Here is a 22794-nt window from a genome sequence, read left to right as displayed (position 1 = left end):
TGTGTGTTCCCCCACTTGAATTCTCTTTCAAAGTATGTTAGATATCCTCCAAAGTAGGTTTAGAACCCCTTTTATACGAGTTGAGGCCATGTAGGGCCGAAATAATATTGTCCCGGGCGAAGTAGGAAAATCCCCCATCTCGAGCATCCAGGGCAGCGCCTCGCGCTGGCCTGGCGCAGAAACTAGTACGATTTTGCAATTCAATTCTTCGTTGCGTCAGATGCCTTCTTTCATTGTTGCTTATTTCCTTTTTTCTTGTCCTTCACTTGGGGCAACAAAAATCAAACGGTGTCCCCCCTTTGTGACCTTTTTTATTTTCCTTTCTTTTTCTTCCGCGTTTTATTTAATTTTGCTCCAAATCTCTTCATCTTCACATCGCTTTATTACTACACAGTTAAAATATAATTTTAAGCATAAAGTAATATTATTAAAACTCGAAAGACAATTAAAGATGCTATAATGTGAGGCAATAATGGTTAAATGTATGTATTTTTGGTCGAATATAAATTTTATAAAATATTTAAAATATTAATAGTAATTTAAACTATTAAATTAATAGTTTAACACTAGTAATTACTAATTTTCTATTATATTTAAATAAAAATAGGTATTATTGATTAGAAAATATTTTCACCGTATTTATTGCAAAACATCAAGTATAAATAATTTAATATTAAAAAGGAGGGTCAAAATTAGGTTGTCAACACTTATATATCTTGACCAAATTGACTACACAATTGTATATTAAATTTGCTATCCATTTTAATGACTGCGCGGAACGCGAACAAATTAACTAGTTTCTACTAAATGCCGACTAATCAGAGTTATGGGATTCCTTAACAGTATGATTGGGAAAGTCTTCTCTAGCAATATATATATATATATATATATATCCGTAAAGTGTCACGACATATATATATATATATCCGTAAAGTGTCACGACCCCAATTTTCCTCCGTAGGATGTCGTGATGGCATCTAGTCTCTAAGACTAGGTAAACCTAACAATTTGGGGAATAACTGAATATAAAACTTAAACTCAAACCTCAACATCTGAAATAAACAAAACTACAGTTCAAAATAATTACAACTCCCACAATCCGGTAGAAATAAGTCACAAGCTTTAAAGAGAAATACTAAGTGTCTCTATACATCAGAGTCTAAGGAAAATAAGGAAGAAAATAACATAATAAGGATAGAGGGGGACTCCGTGGTCTGCGGACGCTGGCAGATGTACCTTGAAGTCTTCACGCACGGCTATCTCACTGGTATCTGGCCTGCTAGGACAAATCTGGATCTGCACAAAAAGATGTGCAGAAGAGTAGCATGAGTACACTACGACGGTACCCAGTAAGTGCCAAGCCTAACCTCAGTAGAGTAGTGACGAGGTCAGGCAAGGGCCCTACTGGAATAAACAGGAAACAAAACAGAAGATATAATAATATGTTAAAATGATTGAGAATTGAACAATGAGAAATTACAGAAAGGTAACAACACAGCAAATAGAGGTAAGCAACAGGGGCGCTCCCGAGGTCCTCCCTCGTAGTCCCAAACATAAATACACAACACGGGAGCTCCCGAGGTACCGCCTCGTAGTCCCAAAAGTAGATATGCAACAGGGGCGCTCCCGAGGTACCGCCTCGTAGTCTCAAAAGTAAATATGCAACAGGAGCGCTCCCGAGGTATCGCCTCGTAGTCCCAAAAATAAATATGCAACAGGGGCGCTCCCGACGTACCGCCTCGTAGTCCCAAAAGTAAATACGCAACAGGGGGCGCTCCCGAAATACCGCCTCGTAGTCCCAAAAGTAAATATGCAACTCATAATCTATGGAACAACGAATTTATAGCAAGGAATCCTACAGTTAAAGACTGAATACAAAATCAAGGAAACAGGTAATTCGACTAAACATATTGCACAATTTGCCAATAAGAGTTAAGACGCGTAGACACGCGACATTAGGCTAAATATGATGACTACACAGGCTAGAGAAACTTAGTTAAGGAATTAAAAGAAAACTACTCAGCAAGAACCGGATTTTTCAACGTTTAATCGGACTATGCACTCGTCACCTCGCGTACACGGCCTTTACGCATTGCAAATATCATAACATTGTCAAAACCTAAAGTGAGGTTCCCCCCACACAAGGTTAGACAAGTCATGTACCTCAAACCAAGCTCAATCAGTCAATAAAAATGCCTTTCCCTCGATTTTCCGACTCCAAACGACCCAAATCTAGCCAAAAGTAATTACATACTATAAATACAACAACAAGAAACTAATGTAAATAATAAATCTACGACTTTTAGCAAAGACTCGAAAAATCGCCCCAAAATATCGACCCGGGCCCACGTCTCAAAATCGGGTAAAAGTCATAAAATACGAACACCCATTTGATATCGAGTTCACCCATATCAAAATTACTCAAATCCGATACGAAATTCTTGATCAAAACCTCAAAATTCAGCCTAAGGATTTTTTCATCTTTTTCACAAATTTCTCAACCCAAATCCTTAATTAAATGAAGAATAAATGATATCTTAGTGAAAATTAATCAAAATCAAGTCAAGAATCTTTACCCAAATATTTCCTCTATAAGACCCTCAAAATTTTGCCTCAATCCGAGCTCTCTAGATCCAAAAATGGAGACTGAAATCAAACCCTCGGAATTAGGCCTTTTCTGCCCAGTGAATTCGCACCTGCGAACCCACAGCCGCTTCTGCGGCTCCGCACCTGCGGAATTACCATCGCAGGTGCGGTTCTTATTTAGTCTAGACACGTTCGCTTCTGCGGACTCAAATGCGCATCGGCACTTCCGCTTCTGCGGCCAAGGAGCGCTTCTGCACATGCGCTCCTGCGGACCAAGTCTGCTTCTGCGATCACCAGGCCCTCCTGGCCTTTCCGCTTCTGTGCTCTTCCTTCCGCAAAATCTATACCGCCTATGCGACCTCCTCGCCGCACCTGCGACCACTAGCCACCTTCTCCAGCTCCGCATCTGCGCCCACCCGCTCGCTTCTGCGGTCAAACTTGCGCAAGTGCGATTGCACCAGAACTGGTGCACTTCAGCCATTCTCTAAGCCTCAACTCGATCCGTTAACCATCCGAAATCACCCCGAGGCCCCTGGGATCCCGTTTGAATATACCAACAAGTCCTGAAACATCACACGGACTTAGTCAAGCCTTTAAATCACATCAAACAACGCTAAAAATACGAATTGCACATCGATTCAAGCCTAGTAAACTTTAAAACTTCGAACATCTACATCTGACGCCGAAACCTATCAAATCAAGATCGATTGACCTCAAATTTTGCACACAAGTCATAATTGACATTACATACCTATTTCAACTTCCGGAATCCGAATCCGACCCCGATACCAAAAAGTCTACCCCGGTCAAACTTTTCAAAAATCATCCAACTTTTCAACTTTCGCCATTTGATGCCAAAACGACCTACGGACCTCCAATTCAACATCTGAACACGCTGTTAAGACCAAAATCACTCTACAGAGCAATTGGAACCTTCGCATCTCCATTCCGGAGTCGTCTTCACACAATTCAAATTACGGTAAATTTCTAGAACTTAAACTTCCGATTTAGGGACTATGTATCACATATCACTCCGAAACCAAAAATAAATTCTCCCGACAAGTTACGTAACAACAAAATAAAATAGAGGGAGCAATAATTAGGGGTTCGGGGCTAATACTCTCAAAACGACCGGCCGAGTGATTACATAAAGATAAAAGTAGAATGAAAAATCTGAACCGCAAATTCAACGTATTATGCCTATTGGGGGAGGTTTATAAATTATGTAAATAGCAAATCTGATTCCAAATGCAAGTTGATATGCAAATCTGATTCCATATGCAAGTTGGTGTTTGGGGATAAAGTCAGGAGCATTTTTGGATGCCCATGTGTTAGAGACGACTACCACTAAATGTGCGCCATTTCAGAACCTCAATAAGAGGAATAAGATCCTCACTTATCTGATTGGAATCCTAAATTCCTCTTGCCATAGCCCTATAAATCTGACCAAGTCTACAGAGCATTTTTACAAGCAAATTAGCTCAATATTTTAGTACGACTCCTCTTCTTTAGACAATCCAAAATGGTTCTCCAAACTGAAAGCTACCCCGCTCTTGGCTTCAAGCAGCAACAAAGCTACTATAACGGGAACGACTTCTACTCCTCTGAGGACAAATATAACAGCAACTACGGCTCAAGCATGCAAATGACAAAGCCTTATGGTTATCCCAGCGTAACCACTCCTCAGCACACCCAACATCACATGATGATAAGCCAAGGCGGCTATAGCCACGACGATGATAGCTGGTACAACAAAGACAAGTACCAAAGTGGCTATGGTCACCACAATAGCCATGGCCAATATGGGCACATGTCCCATGATTCCTCAAACTTTTACAGCGATAATAGTGGCTATGGAAGTGGAATGCAGCACTCTAGTTCACACATCGACGGTGGCTATGGGAGCGGAATGCAGCACTCTAGTTCCCGCATGAATGGTGGCTATGCGAGTGGAATGCAGCATTCTAGTTCCCACATGAATGGTGGCTCTGGGAGTGGAATGCAACATTCTTCCCACATGAACAATGGCTATGGGAGTGGAATGCAACAATCCTCTTACTCTCATATTCCAAGGGGATTGGGACCAACAGAACACGGTTCTCCGAAATACTATGGACAGGATTCCGATAGGGGCCCTGGTTACTATGAGCAGCACAACAAGAATACTGATATGTGGAATTTGAAGAGTTTGGATGATTAAATTCCCAACACTTTTGTATAAGGTGAAACTGTGTGCTTTGGTTGAGGCTTTGGCTATATCACAAAGGCCTGTAACCTAAATAACAAATATAAACAACCCTGCTGCTATCTACTTATCCATGTATTTGCTTATTTATAACTAAACTAACAATAATTTGAATTATATTTAGCTATAATGATCTTGATGAAGTCATTTATAATCGTAGGTGTTGTCATGTTACAGTTCCATAACAGGGGAAATAAACTATGTGAATGTCACGACCCAATTCACCTGAGCCTTGACGGCACCTAACCCGTCCCGTTAAGCGAACCAAACAACACAAGAATACCCACAACGTTAGACAATAAAACCATGACATAGTCGAATAGTTAATAATATAGATAAGAGAGTAATACCAAAACCGTTACGAAATCGGAACGGTCAAAATAATCCCCCAGGAACCGGGTAAAATTACTCAATGAGCATTTATGAAGAAATAGCATTTCTGCTATCTCAAATACACAATATTGTATGAAATAAAGAACAATAGAGAAAGATAGAAGGTGGCTCTAATGTGTTGTGGATTGGACAGGGCAACTTACCACAATAAAGTTTCCAAATAAGCTGCTATGATCCTTCTTGAGCTTCACCAGTACTAGACTTAGTAGGTGCACATAAAGCGCAGAAATATAGTATGAATAAACTAAAACGTACTCAGTTAAGTATCATCGACTGCCCCAACTGAATAGTAAGAAGGAGTAATATCAATATAAAGTACAAAGATAAAATAATTAGAGATGCACAAGTCTAGCATTTATATGAATGCAATAACAAAAACCTATACTCACTAATGCTTGATAATGACTCAAACTATACATCAAACCGGCAACCTGCACGCATACTAGCCGTGGTAATCAGGCGATACAGACTCATGAGGGACGGGTCCATATCCACAGGCAATATCAAATCGTATGGCCAATTCACATACATCCCATAATCACAATTAAGCGTGAAATCACATATGCAAGTTATAATGCATATGAATAATACATCACTATCAAGTAAATCATGTAATGAAACATACATATATGCTATCATGTTAAACTATGAGAGATGCCTACAACATGATACTGGTACGTAAAAATAGACAAATAGTCATAACACAAATAAAGCAAGTTAAGCATGTATAGAAACACCAATATATCCGTTATAATCATATATAATCTGGAAATCAAATATATACTCTTCAACTCATATATACGGCATCCCCATAAACATGATATATGTCAAGCAAGTCAATTTGATAAAACTTTCTCATTGAGGTAAAAATACTAGCTTACCTCATTTAAAGTAAGTTTCCCACCTCAAGAATACCCTTGCCTGGCTCCAAATCCTCCCGACGAACTCTATCTATGCAAAAGATTACTCAATAATTTCAAATAAGGCCATTGGAAATGATATATTATCACGTCCCAAACTACTCCCTAGCCATGATTTGCACCCAGCTAACACCACCCGCCAGGCAAACCAAATTTTTATACTCTTAACGAATTATTTAGGAATTAAGAGATACTAAGTGCAAGTCCAAATACATTTAAAATAACTAAATACGAAATAATAATTATTCAACTAAAACCATAATTTATTTATAAAATCTAATGAACACTCAAGCAATAAATCTGTAACCCAAATTCTATACTAAGACCATGAAGAATCTAATAGAGTTATATGTGTTTGATTATCGAGCATGTAAACCCTAAAAAAAGACATGAAATAGGTAAGACTGAAACAACGACCTCCACGTACAATGCATCGGCTCACCGTAGCAACAAAATTTATACAATGAACTTTTCAGCCACTAGTTTCGTCCTCAACAACAATATCTGCGTGAACATGCAAGTAAGGAGTGAGTTATACGTAAGTATAACCCTGTAAAATCCTCGATCATCCACTTTAAATACTCCTGAAATATGTATTAGAAAATACAAATACATAACGAGCATAGAAATAATATACATATAAATTGTTTCACCATATAATTACTCCATAAGGTCCAACTAGATTAAAACTATACTCTCAGATCTCTGGATCAACTCAAACTACCCAAAAAATGGGTTCAGAATGGTCGAAAATCCTTGGGTCAATTTTTTTTATAATTTTTAACACGCGGTCAAAGATTTACCCAAAAAGTTAACTCTAGTTAACGGGTCAGAATTCCTAGACCATGACCACCAACGGATTCTCCCCGACGAGTGAATTCCATAACACTAATCAAAATCAATTTTTGATAACGTTTTCTCTTTCAAATTGATGAATTAGGTTGAAGATTAGGTTGAAGAACCCTAGGGCTATACTTTCTAAATTTCTGAAAATTTCTTCATTTGTCTACTATAAAAATATTCTCATAATCACTTAATAAACTAAAATAAAAGTTAAGGATCATAACCTTGATGATTTATTTTGAAAATCCCTATTTTCTCTCTTTTTCGTCTCTTTTTCTCCCTTTCTTTTCTTTTCTCTTACTGCATTTTTGGTTTATGCTTATGCACCGTTCTGCTCGTCCCTTTTTTTCTAATCATTCTATCCTTATTACTATTATAATATTATTGATTTCTTTGTTTATTTATTCCTTTTTATTAAATTACTAAACAACCCCTAATTAAATTTGGGGTTACTGCATATATTCCACAATTTTAGACTATGTCTAAGATAAAACTCCAAAATGTCAACCTTAGGCCCATATGGTAAAATTCCTAAATAAATCAAAACCCATTGACTCATGACCTCACGAGTCCAAATATATACTTAAATTTCAAATTCTAGCCTATTATGATAGTCAAATCAACATTTAGGTGATCTAGGTTTTCTCCAAAGTTTCACAAAAAATTACCTTTAATCAATGTTGCTAAGATAAATCTTATACTCCATATATTTCAATTTATGTGAACCTATTTCTTTTTCGGTTCGTGCCAAAAAGAATGACCCATTTCCTTATATGAAAATAATTTACCTTTATGCAATGATTTATAGCCACACAACATATATGTGTCTCATTTTACACCACAAGTTCAAAAGTATTCTCTCTTTTCTTTAATTCTATGCCCAGTAAAATGGGTTCACATAAATTAAAACGGAGGGAGTAATAGATTTATGATATAAATGTAAATCCGAATTAGAATCACTTACTCCAATATCGTAAATGAAAATCTAGCTTAAAACCCCTCAAACTCGGACATTCAAGATTAGAAAATGGTAACGAATGGACCAAAATTACGAAATGAGCTATTATACTTAGTCTTAAATTTGGCATGAGGAGGGGATAGGTGCAGTGCATCAAATACCACACCTAGGCAGGCTCAACCAAAGGTGCGGCGCACCTGTTAACAACTTGGAATAGGTGCAGCCCCCAAAGCAGTGCACATTAGCACAACAGCTCTACAACTTTTTCCATTTTCCCTAGATGCACCGAAACTCACCAAAGCTCTCCGGGACACCTCAGACCATCCGGACAAGTTCCAAAATACTACATAGACCTATTCAATATCTCGAAACATGAAACATAAAATGAATGCTAAAAACAAGGGGTTGGGCTTTTGCATTCTCTCCTTCTTAAACAAATGGTCACTCTCGAACATGTTTAGAAATGTACTTGGGCTATCAAAAAGTGCGGGTATCACCACGCATGTCCGCCTTACTTTCTCCAATAGCCTCCTGGCTTGGTTGAATCTTGCAAAGTACTTTCACTCAAGCAATCTCTTTTGATCTTAGCTTTCAGACATGCCTATTCAAAATAGCTATCGGCTCTTCCTCATAAGTCAAGTTTTCATCTAACTCTACCATGTCGAAGTTCAAATCATGTGACTTTTCCTCTTTGTACTTCCAAATTATAGACACATGAAATACGGGATGTGCCTCCGATAGACTAGGAGGCGAAGCAAGCCAATAAGCTACCTTACTAGCTCTCCTTAAAATGTCGAACGGACTATTGAACCTCAGACTCAACTTGACCTTCTTTTCAAAGCACATCACACCTTGTACGCGGAGAAATCTTAAAAATTACTTTCTCACTATTATGAACACCACATCACGAACCTTCTAGTCCGTATAGTCTTATGCCTACTATGAGTTGTGCATAGTCACTCTTGAATCAATTTGACCTTGTCTAAGGCCTGATATACCAAATCTATGCTCAATAACCAAGCCTCGTTAGGCTTAAATTAATAAAATTAAAAATGACATCGCCTATCATGTAAAATCTCATTTCGTGCCATCTGAATGCTGGATTGGTAACTCTTATTATAGGCGAACTCCATTAAAAGTCGAGAATTAATCTCAATGACCTCCAAAGTTTATCACACAAGCTCTCAACATATCTGTAAGGATATGGATAGTCCACTAAAACTAACAACTAGTCTTTGGGTAAAATGGTGTTCTATGATCAACATGTGTACCAAACTCTCTCTTTATAAACTTCCAAAAACAATCTACGAATTGTGTACCCTGGTCAAAAATGATAAAAATGGGCACCCCGTGCAACAGAACTATCTTCTTAATATAAATATGTGCAAGCTTCACCAAAGAGTAAGTAGTTCGAACCGGAATGAAGTGCTCAAACTTAGTCAACCTATCAACAATGACCCATGTCACACCATAACTGAATGTAGGCTATGATGGTCGGTATCGACCTTATATGACACACCATACAAGTAATGTCTCCAAATCTTCAAATCTTCAATACAAACTCAACCACCGCACAACTTCAAGTCATGGGTAGGATAATTCTTCTCATATACCTTCAATTGCCGAAAAACATAGGCGATCACCTTACCATCCCACGTCAACACAAACCTAAGAACAATGCCCAAAGCATCACAATACACCGTATAACTCCCTTAAACCATAGGCAATGTCAAAGCTGAGGCAGTGGTCAGTATGGTCTTGAGATTTGGAAAGCTCTTCTCACATTCATTAGAACGTCTAAACTAAACACCGTTCTAAGTCAGCTGAGTCACCAGAGTTGCTATGGTTGAAAATAGTACGACCCAAGATCCCACTGAGGTTGTGATGGCACCTAGAAGAACCCGCTAGGCAAACCAACGCGCATAAAAAACAATTACAAGATAATAGCCAGGATGTTCAGATGACACATTATAGATAATGGCATGAATAAGTCATAAATCAACATTCAAGTGCAGAAAATGCTACATAAATACCCAAATCTCGGTAGTACAAATTTATGAGCTACTAAAAAGAGTACAATATAGTTTCAAAGTACGAAAATACTGTCTGGAATAAAAAAGAATAAATAAGATGGAAGGTGACTCCATAAGTTGTGAATATAAGAGTAGCAGCTCACTAGAAAGTCTTCAACAAGATCCTAGGCTCCCTTGTAAGTATCGCTAGGACCACTACCAGGATCTACATAATAATATGTAAATGTACAATATGAGTAGAGAAACGACAACGCATATTTAGTAAGTATCAAATCTTTCCGGAAGATAATTAGCAATTCAACACAAATTTTCCATTAAAACAAGCCTTCAAACCACTTGAATCTAGTCAAATAATTTCTAAATAAGTCAAAATAATCTTTAGAAACTACCCTAGTATAAAAAAAGGTTCAATCTTTAACATATTTAGAAAAGTTATGGAAAAGTCTATCTGGGCCCACATGGCCGAAATCTGAAATAAAAATACCCGTTTACCTATTCTCCCCTGAGATCAAATATGTGATTTGCATCAAGATTTGACCTCAAATAGAGGTCCAAATCCTAAAAATTAACCCTCATAAGCTTTTCCCAAAACCATAACTACCACACCTAAAAGTTAGCTGTATAATAATTTGGGTATAATCCTTTTGGATTTTTTACACCTGATGTACTAGGTTTTTCATCCATATCTACATCTCCTGTATTTGTTTCTACATTTTTTATTTTTTTCTATATTTTCTAAAAGTTCTGTATATGTTTCACTTATTTCACTTGATTCTGACTTTTGGTCATTTATATTGTTATCTATTTCTTCAATTCTATCTATTTCATCAGTTCTGGGAATTTCTTCTGGTTGTAATACTTGTTTAAATTTATTTATCTCATCTGTTAATTCTATTTCTTTATTTTTCTCTCTTTGCTTGTTTTCATATAGTGCTTTTAACATGTTTAATTCTTTTTCTAATGCTATAACTTTTGTGTTTTTAGTTTCTTCTAATTGTTGTATTTTCCTGTTTGCTTGATTTTTAATAATTTCTATTTCTTTTTTCTTATCAATTTCTTCATTTTCTTTACTTATTCTCGTCATAACTGTTAAGCTATCTTCTAATCTTGCTGTTTCTTTTTCTATCATTAGGTATAATTGATCTCCTATTTTTTTATATCTTCTGCCTAAATTTAAAAATATTATTTTTATTTTCAATCCATCTTGATTTTCATATGTTTTTTCGTCTATGGCAAATTCTTCTTTATTCATTTTTAATCTATAGCTCTGATACCATTTTTAGTGTCCTTTCTTTATTTTTAGTGTCCTTTCTATTTTTATTTAATTTCATTTATAATTCAGTCAGATGTAAAAGCTTTTTCATAATATTCTTTTTGTAGTAGAATTAGTCTAATTATTTCTTTTAAACTTTCTAATATATATTCTATATATTCTATATCTTGGGTTCTTTGATATTCTTCTATATTAATTTTTACTAGATTTGTTAGTAATTTTATACTGTCGGTAGTTTGTTGCCAATATTGTAGGTATATATTGTTCATTATGTGTTATCGAAATATAAATCTAGTTCATATAAATCTATTTCTGGTATAATTAATTCTGTCCAATTCTGGTCCATTATTTCTGTTATTTCAAAGGTGAGTAATTTTTCATAGATTATTCTTCTTACATCATTATTAATATCTTTCAGTATATATAGTATAAGTATTTTATAACTAAGATCGTCATCTATTAAGTAGGTGTTCATTTTATCATATGATTTGCTAAACATATTCCTTTTAATCTCTATGTCTATTATCCTTATTCATCATATTATAATAAGTTATTTTAATCATCTTTTTTGGTCACTACCATGATTTTCTGCTTCAATCAGTTACCCTAACAGCGCTTCAACTTTGTTTACTCTCCTAAACGGCCTCTCTGCCTACCGGTTTCAACCTTAGGATGCATAGTCTGGGCTTACTTATTCTTAGCATATTTTTATGGCAAACTTACTCAAGATGATTTCTATAACAGTACTATTATATGATGGATAATTATAATTTACATGTAAGAGATTATCAGGAATATATTAATTTAGCTACTCATGATTATAGTGTGACATACCTGTTTTTGTAAGTTTTTGATATCTCTTTGTTGATCCATAGCTTTCATATCTTCTTGTTTATCCATAGCTTTCCTGTATTTTATCTTTAAGTATATTTAGTAAGAGAAGAAAGAGAGAAGAGAGAATCCCTTGGCCTGAAGATGTAGCATATTTTTTATTCATAATCGAAAGGCTATTTAAAGATTACAAAATGACTCTTACTGTTCATGAACAACCTTTACTGTTCATAAAACTGACTCTTACTATTCATGAACGACCTTTACTGTTCATGAGACTGACTCTTACTTTTGTAAAGTAAAGAACTATTTACTTTACGACTTTTACAAAAAATAAAATAATATTATTTAAAAAAGAAAAGAATCTAAATCTTTTACTTTATCTTGTCTGCCATAGTTTTTTGTCGTCTAGTTTGTTGTCTTCTTCTCGATTATTTCAGTTGTACGTCTGGAACAATATTATCTCCTCCTTTGCATTTTGAGCATATGTGGTCTGGATATTTGTGACTGATTAGCTTTCAATATCTTGTTAACAGTTCTGGAGAAATGTAATTCGTCCTTATAGCTCTTGTAGTTGTAGGTTGTTCTGGTTTTAAAAGACTTAAGACCCATTGTCTTAATTCCTCCATATCTGCTTCTCGTATTTCTCTGCAATTTGAATATATCATTGTTTGTTCTCTTGAATAATAACTCCAAATAGCATTCTGATTTAGGTAGTTGTTTGCTAGTTCATTTAGTATAGTGGATATTCCAATAATCCTTTTATTTGCATAAAAGTCTGGAATATTTATTTTTTCTATCTCTTCTTGTTCTTCTATTCTTTCTGGTATGAGCATTTCTCTTGTAAGTCCGATCTTGATAACTTGTATGATAGGCTTTATCTCTTCATATAATATCTCTGCGAGTTTTCTATAATATGTATGAATTTTTTTAATAATTTTATATGTTCATCTTGTGTTCTTGAATATAGTAATATATCATCTATATATACTATACAATTCTCTAGTTGGTTAAAATAATTATCCATAAAATATTGGTATCTTCCTGGTGCATTTTTATATCCAAATGGTAAAACATTCCATTCATAAAATCCTTGTGGCACTGTAAATGCTGTTAGTTTTTTAGATTCATCTTCTAGTTTTAGATGGTAAAATCCTGATTTACAGTCAAATTTACTAAAGTAATTATATCCTTGGATTTGTCTTATTTTTAATATCTTGTTAGGTATTGGGTAATTATATGTTTTAGTTTTTGCATTTAAATTTCGGTAATCTATAACCATTCTGCTTTTTCCTCTTTTTTGTTCACTATGTTTATTTACTATAAATGCTGGACTTGTATGTTTACTATTACTTTCTTGTATATACTTGTTATCTAATAATTCTTTTATATGCATTTTAAATTCTGCTAAATCATCAAAGTTATATTTTAAGGGTTTTTGTGTTATTATATTATTTTCTTCTATTAATTCTATTTTTATTTTTATCTTATGTTTATTCCATCCTTTTAGAGGGTTATCATTATATAATTTTTCTAATTCATTTTGGATTATTTTTACTTTGTCTATTGTAAATATGATAATTTCTAATTGAGTAGTTGTATTTTTACTTATATTTTCTAATTTTTGTGTGATTTTTTCATTTCCTCGTATCCATTCTGTAGGTTTATTATTTACTCTTTTTGCTCCTACTTTATTTTTACATGGTGTGGTAAACCACCAGTGTGTTCTTGTTATTATGTGTGGGTATAATTTGTCTAAAAATGGCATTCCTAGTAACATATCTTTTGTAGTGAATTCAAAGTTATATATTTCTTCTATAGTTAATATTTTATCCCATATTTGTATTTTTACATTCTTGGCTTTGTAGTTAATCATACTACCTTCATTATTAAATCCTGTTACTACCATATGTGTTTTTAATTTTTTCCATTTATCCGTTGGTAAATAATTATATTTACATATATTAGCTTCTGCCCCTGTATCTATCATTGGTGTATAGTATCTATTATAATATCCTTCTACTGTGATTTTTGCGAGTATATATATTTTCATTCTTCTGTTCTTTTTATTATTATTTTCTTATCTTTGTATGTTATGGTTAATTGCGTATCTCCTAGACTGTATGGTTTTACCTTTTCTAACCATTTTATTCCTAGTGTAATATTTTCATTTTCGTTTTCTTGATATATTTTAAATTGTATTATTAGAGGTATTCCTCCAATAATTATTTTTTTCCTGTTATTTCTTCATTTATTATTAATTCTTTAGGTAATTCAGGGCATAATTGTTCAGTAGTTATTATTTCAGTTTCTGTTACTAATTCTCTTATAATATAGTTTTCTTCTTGTCCTGTATTTATCAATATTTGATATTTTCTTTGTTCCATGATTCCAGTTATATAGTAGTGGTATGTATTTATTTTTTCTTTTGTGTTTCTTATTAAATTTTTTGGGATTATATATTCTCTTCTTGATGTACTTATTCTTGATGATGTTGGTGTTTCATAAGTTAATTGGTTTGGTATACTTGATGTACTTAATCTTTCTTTTACTATTTCTAAATCTTCTTCCATGTCAATCTCTTTATAGCTATATTCATTATTGTCAATAACTGTAACTATTCTTTCAAACGGGTTTTCTATTTTGATTTTATTAATTTTATTTTTTGCTGCTATTTTATGTTTTGTTGTTAGGACGTATAAGTTTTTACATCTAGCTGTAAATATTTTACTTCCAGGTGTTAATTCTGTTCCTGACATTTTCCAGTATAATACTAATGATTTATCTATATTCCTATCGTTTATTGCTATTAAATAATTGGCACTTATTATGAATTTAAATTTTTGATATATAAGATTTCCTTTTATTGCACTTATTATGCTTTTTTCTATAGGTTGGATTATTCTATCATCTGCTAAATATATTTCTATAGGGGTATCTATTCCTTCCCTAAAACATGCTTTTATTAATATTTCAGTTCCTCCTAGGTGTACATATTTAATTGGGTTTTTTGCCTTTATATCTTGTATTTCTTTATTTATTATTCTTTTGTTTATTATTGGTATTTTGGCTTTTCCTTTTGTATATTTACAGTCAATTATATGTTCTTTTTGGCTAACCACGTAGTATTCTTCTTTTTGTCTTTTGAACCAATTTTTTATTGTAGGTACTTCAAATATTTTTTCGACACTGAGGTCTAATTCTTTTCCTTTTATCTGTTCAAATATATTATTATCAAATATAATTTTTTGTTCTGAGGATTCTTCATCTTTATATTCTTCTCGTGTTATTACTTCTATTTCTTTTTCAGTCATTGGATTTCATCATCTTCTTTAGTTATTTCATTATCTATTTCATCTTCTGTATCTGATATTTCATATATACTATCTTCACTATCTAGTTCATAATCTATATATTCTATCTGCATATATTCTTCATCATCAATTATGATTTCTGTTATTTGCTTTTTCTTTAGGTTTCTAGGTGCTTTACAGTCTTTAGCTATATGTCCTAATTTTTCACAGTTATAACAAGTACATTCTGTTAGTTTCTTTTTTGGTCTAAATGATCTTTTAGTCTGATAATTTTTTACATAATATCTTTTTCTTGGTTTTTTACTTTTATATTTTGATTTATATTTATTATATTTCTTTGTTTTCTATTTTTTATTATATTTATTATATTTATCTATACATCCAAATTGTGGTGCTGTTTTATTTTTACAGCATCTTAAGTTTTTTATTAATATTTTTTCTATTTTTGTTTCTTCTTTATATTTTTCACATAACTGTACAAACCATTGTTGTAGAAATTTTATCCTAGCTCCTAAAGTATCTGTTACTCCTGCTTCATTCCAATCTTTTATTATTTTAGAATTAAAAGGTTCTGGTAATTTTGTGAAATATAATTTTCTTATTTCTTTGCCTTCTTCTGTATTATATGTTCCTTTATAATAATATTCTTTAAATGCATAAGTATATTCGTCTATATAGCACATATTACATATTGCTAATTTTGTTATTAGGTTTCTATTTATTTGTTTTTCCTTATTTTATTCTTCAATTTCTGTAGTCATACTACTAAATTCGTTTCTTATGGCTATTTCATATTTGTATAATATTTCTATATTTGTTGTTGCTATTTCACCATTAAATTTTTTATTACTTCTTAAGGTATCTATACTCTCCTTTGTTAAATTGTGTAACCATAATTTTACTGTTCCTATGAGTGTTCTTTCTATATATCCTGGTGTTTCTGCCATTCCTATTTTATTATCTACCAATTGTTTAGATACATATCCTATCCATAGTTGGATTGTTTTATTTATATCTGCTACGCAATCTAAATCTAAAAAATTATATTGTTATGATATTGGTTTTGGTGTCCATTTCTTATTTAATCTACTATTCCATAGTGTATTATTTCTATCATGTTGTTCATAGTTAACTGTATAATAATTTGGGTATAATTCTTTTGGATTTTTTACACCTGATATACTAGGTTTTTCATCCATATTTACATCTCCTGTATTTATTTCTATATTTTTTGTTTTTTCTATATTTTCTAAAAGTTCTGTATATGTTTCACTTATTTCACTTGATTCTGACTTTTGGTCATCTATATTGTTATCTATTTCTTCAATTCTGGGAATTTCTTCTGGTTGTAATATTTGTTTAAATTTATTTATCTCATCTGTTAATTCTATTTCTTTATTTTTCTCTCTTTGCTTGTTTTCATATAGTGCTTTTAACATGTTTAATTCTTTTTCTAATGCTATAATTTTTGTGTTTTTAGTTTCTTCTAATTGTTGTATTTCCTTGTTTGCTTGATTTTTAATAATTTCAATTTCTTTTTTCTTATCAATTTCTTCATTTTCTTTACTTATTCTCGTCATAGCTGTCAGGCTATCTTCTAATCTTGCTGTTTCTTTTTCTATCATTAGGTATAATTGGTCTCCTATTTTTTTATATCTTCTGCCTAAATTTGAAAATATTATTTTTATTTTCAATCCATCTTGGTTTTCATATGTTTTTTCGTCTATAGCAAATTCTTCTTTGTTTATTTTTAATCTATAGCTCTGATACCATTTTTACTTTCCTTTCTATTTTTATTTAATTTCATTTATAATTTAGTCAGATGTAAAAGCTTTTTCATAATATTCTTTTTGTAGTGGAATTAGTCTAATTATTTCTTTTAAGCTTTCTAATATATATTCTATATATTCTATATCTTGGGTTCTTTGGTATTCTTCTATATTAGTTTTTACTAGATTTGTTAGTAATTTTATACTGTCGGTAGTTTGTTGCCAATATTGTAGGTATATATTATTCATCATGTGTTATCAAAATATAAATCTAATTCATATAAATCTATTTCTGGTATAATTAGTTCTGTCCAATTTTGATCCATTATTTCTATTATTTCAAAATTAAGTAATTTCTCATAAATTATTCTTCTTACATCATTGTCAATATTTTTTAGTATATATAGTATAAGTATTTTATAACTAAGATTATCATCTATTAAGTAAGTGTTCATTTTATCATATGATTTGCTAAACATATTCCTTTTAATCTCTATGTCTATTATCCTTATTCATCATATTATAATAAGTTATTTTAATCATCTTTTCTGGTCACTACCATGATTTTCTGCTTCAATCAGTTACCCTAACAGCGCTTCAACTTTGTTTACTCCCCTAAACGGCTTTCCTGCCTACCGGTTTCAACCTTAGGATGCATAGTCTGGGCTTACCTACTCTTAGCATATTTTCATGGCAAACTTTCTCAAGATGATTTCTATAACAGTACTATTATATGATGGATAATTATAATTTACATATAAGAGATTATCAGGAATATAATAATTTAGCTACTCATAATTATAATATGACATACCTGTTTTTGTAGGTTTTTGATATCTCCTTGTTGATCCATAGCTTTCATATCTTCTTGATGTTCCATAGCTTTCCTGTATTTTTATCTTTAAGAAGTATCTTTAGAGAGAAGAGAGGAATTTTTGGATGCCTGAAGATGCAGCCTGTTTTTTATTCATAATCGAAAGGCTATTTAAAGATTACAAAAATGACTCTTACTGATTATGAAGAATCAGATAGAATTTTTAGGAATACAAATAGATAAAAATGGAATAAAAATGCAAACACATTATAATAGATACTATACACCAATGATAGATACAGGGGCAGAAGCTAATATATGTAAATATAATTGTTTACCAACGGATAAATGGGAAAAATTAAAAACACCTATGGTAGTAACAGGATTTAATAATGAAGGAAGTATGATTAACTACAAAGCCAAGAATGTAAAAATACAAATATGGGATAAAATATTAATTATAGAAGAAATATATAACTTTGAATTCACTACGAAAGATATGCTACTAGGAATGCCATTTCTAGAGAAACTATACCCACATATAATAACAAAAACACACTGGTGGTTTACCACACCATGTAAAAATAAAGTAGGAGCAAAAAGAGTAAATTTAAACATAGTGAACAAAAAAGAGGAAAAAGTAGAATGGTTATAGATTACCGAAATTTAAATGCAAAAACTAAAACATATAATTACCCAATACCTAACAAGATATTAAAAATAAGACAAATCCAAGGATATAATTACTTTAGTAAATTCGACTGTAAATCAGGATTTTACCATCTAAAACTAGAAGATGAATCTAAAAAACTAACAGCATTTACAGTACCACAAGGATTTTATGAATGGAATGTTTTACCATTTGGATATAAAAATGCACCAGGAAGGTACCAACATTTTATGGATAATTATTTTAACCAACTAGAAAATTGTATAGTATATATAGATGATATATTACTATATTCGAGAACACAAGATGAACATATAAAATTATTAGAAAAATTCATACATATTATAGAAAACTCTGGTATAAGCTTAAGCAAAACCAAAGCAGAAATTATGAAGAATCAGATAGAATTTTTAGGAATACAAATAGATAAAAATGGAATAAAAATGCAAACACATATAGTACAAAAAATAATCAATCTTGATGAAAACATAGATACAAAAAAGAAATTACAATCATTCTTAGGATTAGTAAACCAAGTAAGAGAATATATACCTAAATTAGCAGAAAATCTAAAACCTCTACAGAAAAAACTAAAAAAGGATGTAGAATATGGGTTCGATGAAAAAGATAAAGAACAAATAAGGAAGATTAAAATATTGTGTAAGAAACTACCAAAATTATACTTCCCAGATGAAAATAAGAAATTTACTTACATTGTAGAAACAGATTCGAGTAATCATAGTTATGGAGGAGTTCTTAAATATAAATATGATAAAGAAAAAATAGAACATCATTGCAGGTATTATTCAGGATCTTATACTGAACCACAAGAAAAATGGGAAATAAATAGAAAAGAATTATTTGCATTATATAAATGTTTATTAGCATTTGAACCATATATAGTTTACAACAGATTTATTGTAAGAACAGATAATACCCAAGTAAAATGGTGGATAACCAGAAAAGTACAAGATTCAGTTACAACAAAAGAAATACGAAGACTGGTATTAAATATATTAAACTTTACATTTACAATTGAAATAATCACTACTAACAAGAATGTTGTTGCAGATTACTTATCAAGACAAAGCTACCCAAACCGATCCAGATAATACAATGGAAAATCTACTCTTAGCCATGACTACACTTTGTAAGAAAGTGGAAAGTATGGATGAAGAGATACAGATAATAAGAAAAACAGCTAGTAGTCAGCAGCATGACTCAAAAAATGCGGAGATAAGACGATCGGAAGTCTCTAAAATTCCAGAGCTAGAAGGTGACGTTGAGAAACACCTAAAAACTCATAACAGTTTGTTAAATACAGTTGCAGGAAGCAGCACAACTAGCAGTTCATCTGCAAAGAAGAAGGAAGAAATTAAACCCAGATACACAAACATAAATATGAACAATTTATTTTCAAAACCATTCGTACAGAAAAATATCCAAAATACCCAGAACGAAATATTCCTACCACCACAGATAAATACCTACAAAGAAAGTCTGAACCAAGCCAAAAAGACATACAACCATATAACCCGTACATATATAGACAACATACACAAAATACAAAACTTTTTAAACAAAAACCCAAGATCCCAAACTACCCAGAATCCAAATGAAGATTATATTACCCATTATCTAACAGGATACAATAAATTAATAGACCTACCAAATACAAATACAAAACTAGTAGCCACCTGCTACAATTATGGATTACTAGATACTGTATATACACAAACAGGACAGGAGATAGCTACCATACCGGAGCTACACAGAGCATTTATGCAATACAAAAGAATAACTAAAGGAACATTATTCTATATACGATTTTATTCAGCCACAGCAGAGATATTATATGAAGAGATAAAGCCTATCATACAAAGATATCATGATCGGACTTACAAGAGAAATGCTCATACCATAAAGAATAGAAGAACAAGAAGAGATAGAAAAAATAAATATTCCAGACTTTTATGCAAATAAAAGGATTATTGGAATATCCACTATACTAAATGAACTAGCAAACAACTAAAATAGGTAAGAATTACTAACTTAGAAGTTGGGTTGAAAATCCTCATAAAAATCTCCCAAATCCGTGTTCTAGGTCTAAAGAATGGTGAAAAGTGGATAAATATTAATTTTCAGCATTATTTATACTTGCGCGAACTTTCTTCTTCGCGTTTGCAAAGAGACCATGCGTTCGTGAAGGCCAGTATTCAGTGACCACCGCATTCGCGAAGCCTAGCTCGCGTTCGCTTAACGCAACTCCCTACCAAACATTCATGTTCGCAACACACCCCATGAGTTCGAGAAGGGAAAACTCCACTGCCCCTAGAAGGCCTGGAAGCCTTCACATTCGCGATATGATAATCGTATTAGCGAAGAGAAAATATCCCCTGGCCCCAACTCCTTTTATGCGATTGCTAGACCAGTATTGCAGTTGTGGAGAGAATTTCACTCAGCTCCAAAAGACACTAGGGGATCACAGTACTAGCTACACAATCGCGAAGAACAACCTGCCCCTAGCCCCAATCCTCTTACGCGATTGCGAGACAAGATTCGCTATCGCGAATCACTGTGAAACACCAGCATATCAGCTAACTCAACAAGGCCAAAAATGATCTGAAACCAATCTGAAACTCATATGAGCTCCCCGACCCACTCCAAACATTTACACAAGTATGTAAAATTCATCAAACTCGCTTGTAATCTCAAAACACCAAAATAACATCAAGAATCAACCATCAAAACTCAAAGATTTCAAAGTTCTAAATTTCAAATTTGCAACTTTTCACTATAAGCGTTGTTGCACCCTATTTTGCACTTGTCAAGACAGGATTCAACTTGTGGTTTCTCTGTTGTTGATGAAAGAGAGTCGCCACCTAATATTTAAAGGTATACTAGGGTACCTATTTGATTACTAAGTCATGTTCTTTATTGGCCCGCTATCCGATGAGATTATGGGTAAGAGTTCTTGTTTTACTAAGGGGAAGGTGTTAGGCACATCTTAAAATTTATTTGAGGTAGCTTCATAGAATTTTGACTAAGTTTGGGATAATTTACTTATAAAAGGCTTTGACTAATGATAAAGAATGCTGCTTACTGTACACCTAAGTATGATATTGATAGAAAGAATGTAGGGTCTTAAAGGGATATGAGTTTATGAAGAGGTTTATAAGATATATTGAAAGAGTTTTGAAAGATTTTATAAGTTTATAAAATAGGATTGAATTATGAAAATACTTTGATTTGGGGGGTAGTTATTTACACAATGCTAAAAGGATATTTTGTAAAAAAGTGCATCTAGAATTACCTTAGATTCGGAGGATTTTCAAAGAAGAGGGTTATTTACCGAAAGTTCCTTAAAGGTGACAATTCTTTGAAGTTCTGATTTTCCTTTAGAAAATGAAGCTGAAATCTGATTTTTCCTTTTGAAATAGAGCTATTGTTTTGATAAGTTCTGGATTTCAAAATCTTTAAAGGAGAGAAGGGTGAGTATAATGCATAATAATTTGCGAGCAGATTATAATTAGTGAGTTAAAGATCTACTTCTAACTAATTTCCCTTTTAAATCCTACGATGTATAAAGCTTGCCTAAATTCATATGATACTGAATCATGAAAGAAAGGCATATGTTACTATATATGAGTGGTATATACATAAGAGATAAAATAATAATAAAGACATAACAAATACAACTAATATTAAACTAGTAGAAGCAGTAAACTAAATTAACGAGATAGTAATAATAATAAAGGAGTTGAGGGAAAGAGGACTGGACTCTGTGATTGGACCACAAGAAGGCAGGCCCAGCAGTAAAAAAATGCGAACACAGCTTACTTTGGACTCCTGGACGAGGTTCAATAATGCTGGAATTGGGCCCAAGTTCATCAGGAACTCAGAGGCCCAAATAGATGTACATGTCAAGATTAAGAATGTCATTAGATATATATCCAATATATTTAATATATTCTAACTACAGAACGTACTTTGATATGTATAACAAATACACAAATAGATAATTGAAGCCAGAATAAGATTAATATGGTAGAGGAAATTATGTATTAATGTGATGGATTTACTTAGCAAATAATTCACATTGGAAATCTTTTGTTATCATTAAACACTAAACCCTTAAAGAACTC

At 32.5% G+C, this 22794-nt stretch overlaps 1 long non-coding RNA gene across 2 annotated transcripts; it reads right to left on the bottom strand.

The window, feature by feature from the left end:
• Positions 1-1098: 1098 nt before the first annotated feature.
• LOC117276075 (uncharacterized) lies at positions 1099-7313 on the bottom strand. Of its 2 annotated transcripts, none has more exons than XR_011415418.1 (2): positions 5368-7313; positions 1099-3149 (listed from the first exon to the last, which is right to left on the bottom strand). It is a non-coding gene; the product is annotated as an uncharacterized lncRNA (long non-coding RNA). The 2 variants fall into 2 exon arrangements; XR_011415419.1 differs by having other exon boundaries at positions 1099-1296.
• Between the last annotated feature and the right edge of the window lie 15481 nt (positions 7314-22794).

This window comes from Nicotiana tomentosiformis, chromosome 4 (assembly GCF_000390325.3).
Source record: "Nicotiana tomentosiformis chromosome 4, ASM39032v3, whole genome shotgun sequence".
NCBI lineage: Eukaryota > Viridiplantae > Streptophyta > Magnoliopsida > Solanales > Solanaceae > Nicotiana > Nicotiana tomentosiformis.
This window is presented reverse-complemented; position numbering and strand designations above follow the sequence as displayed.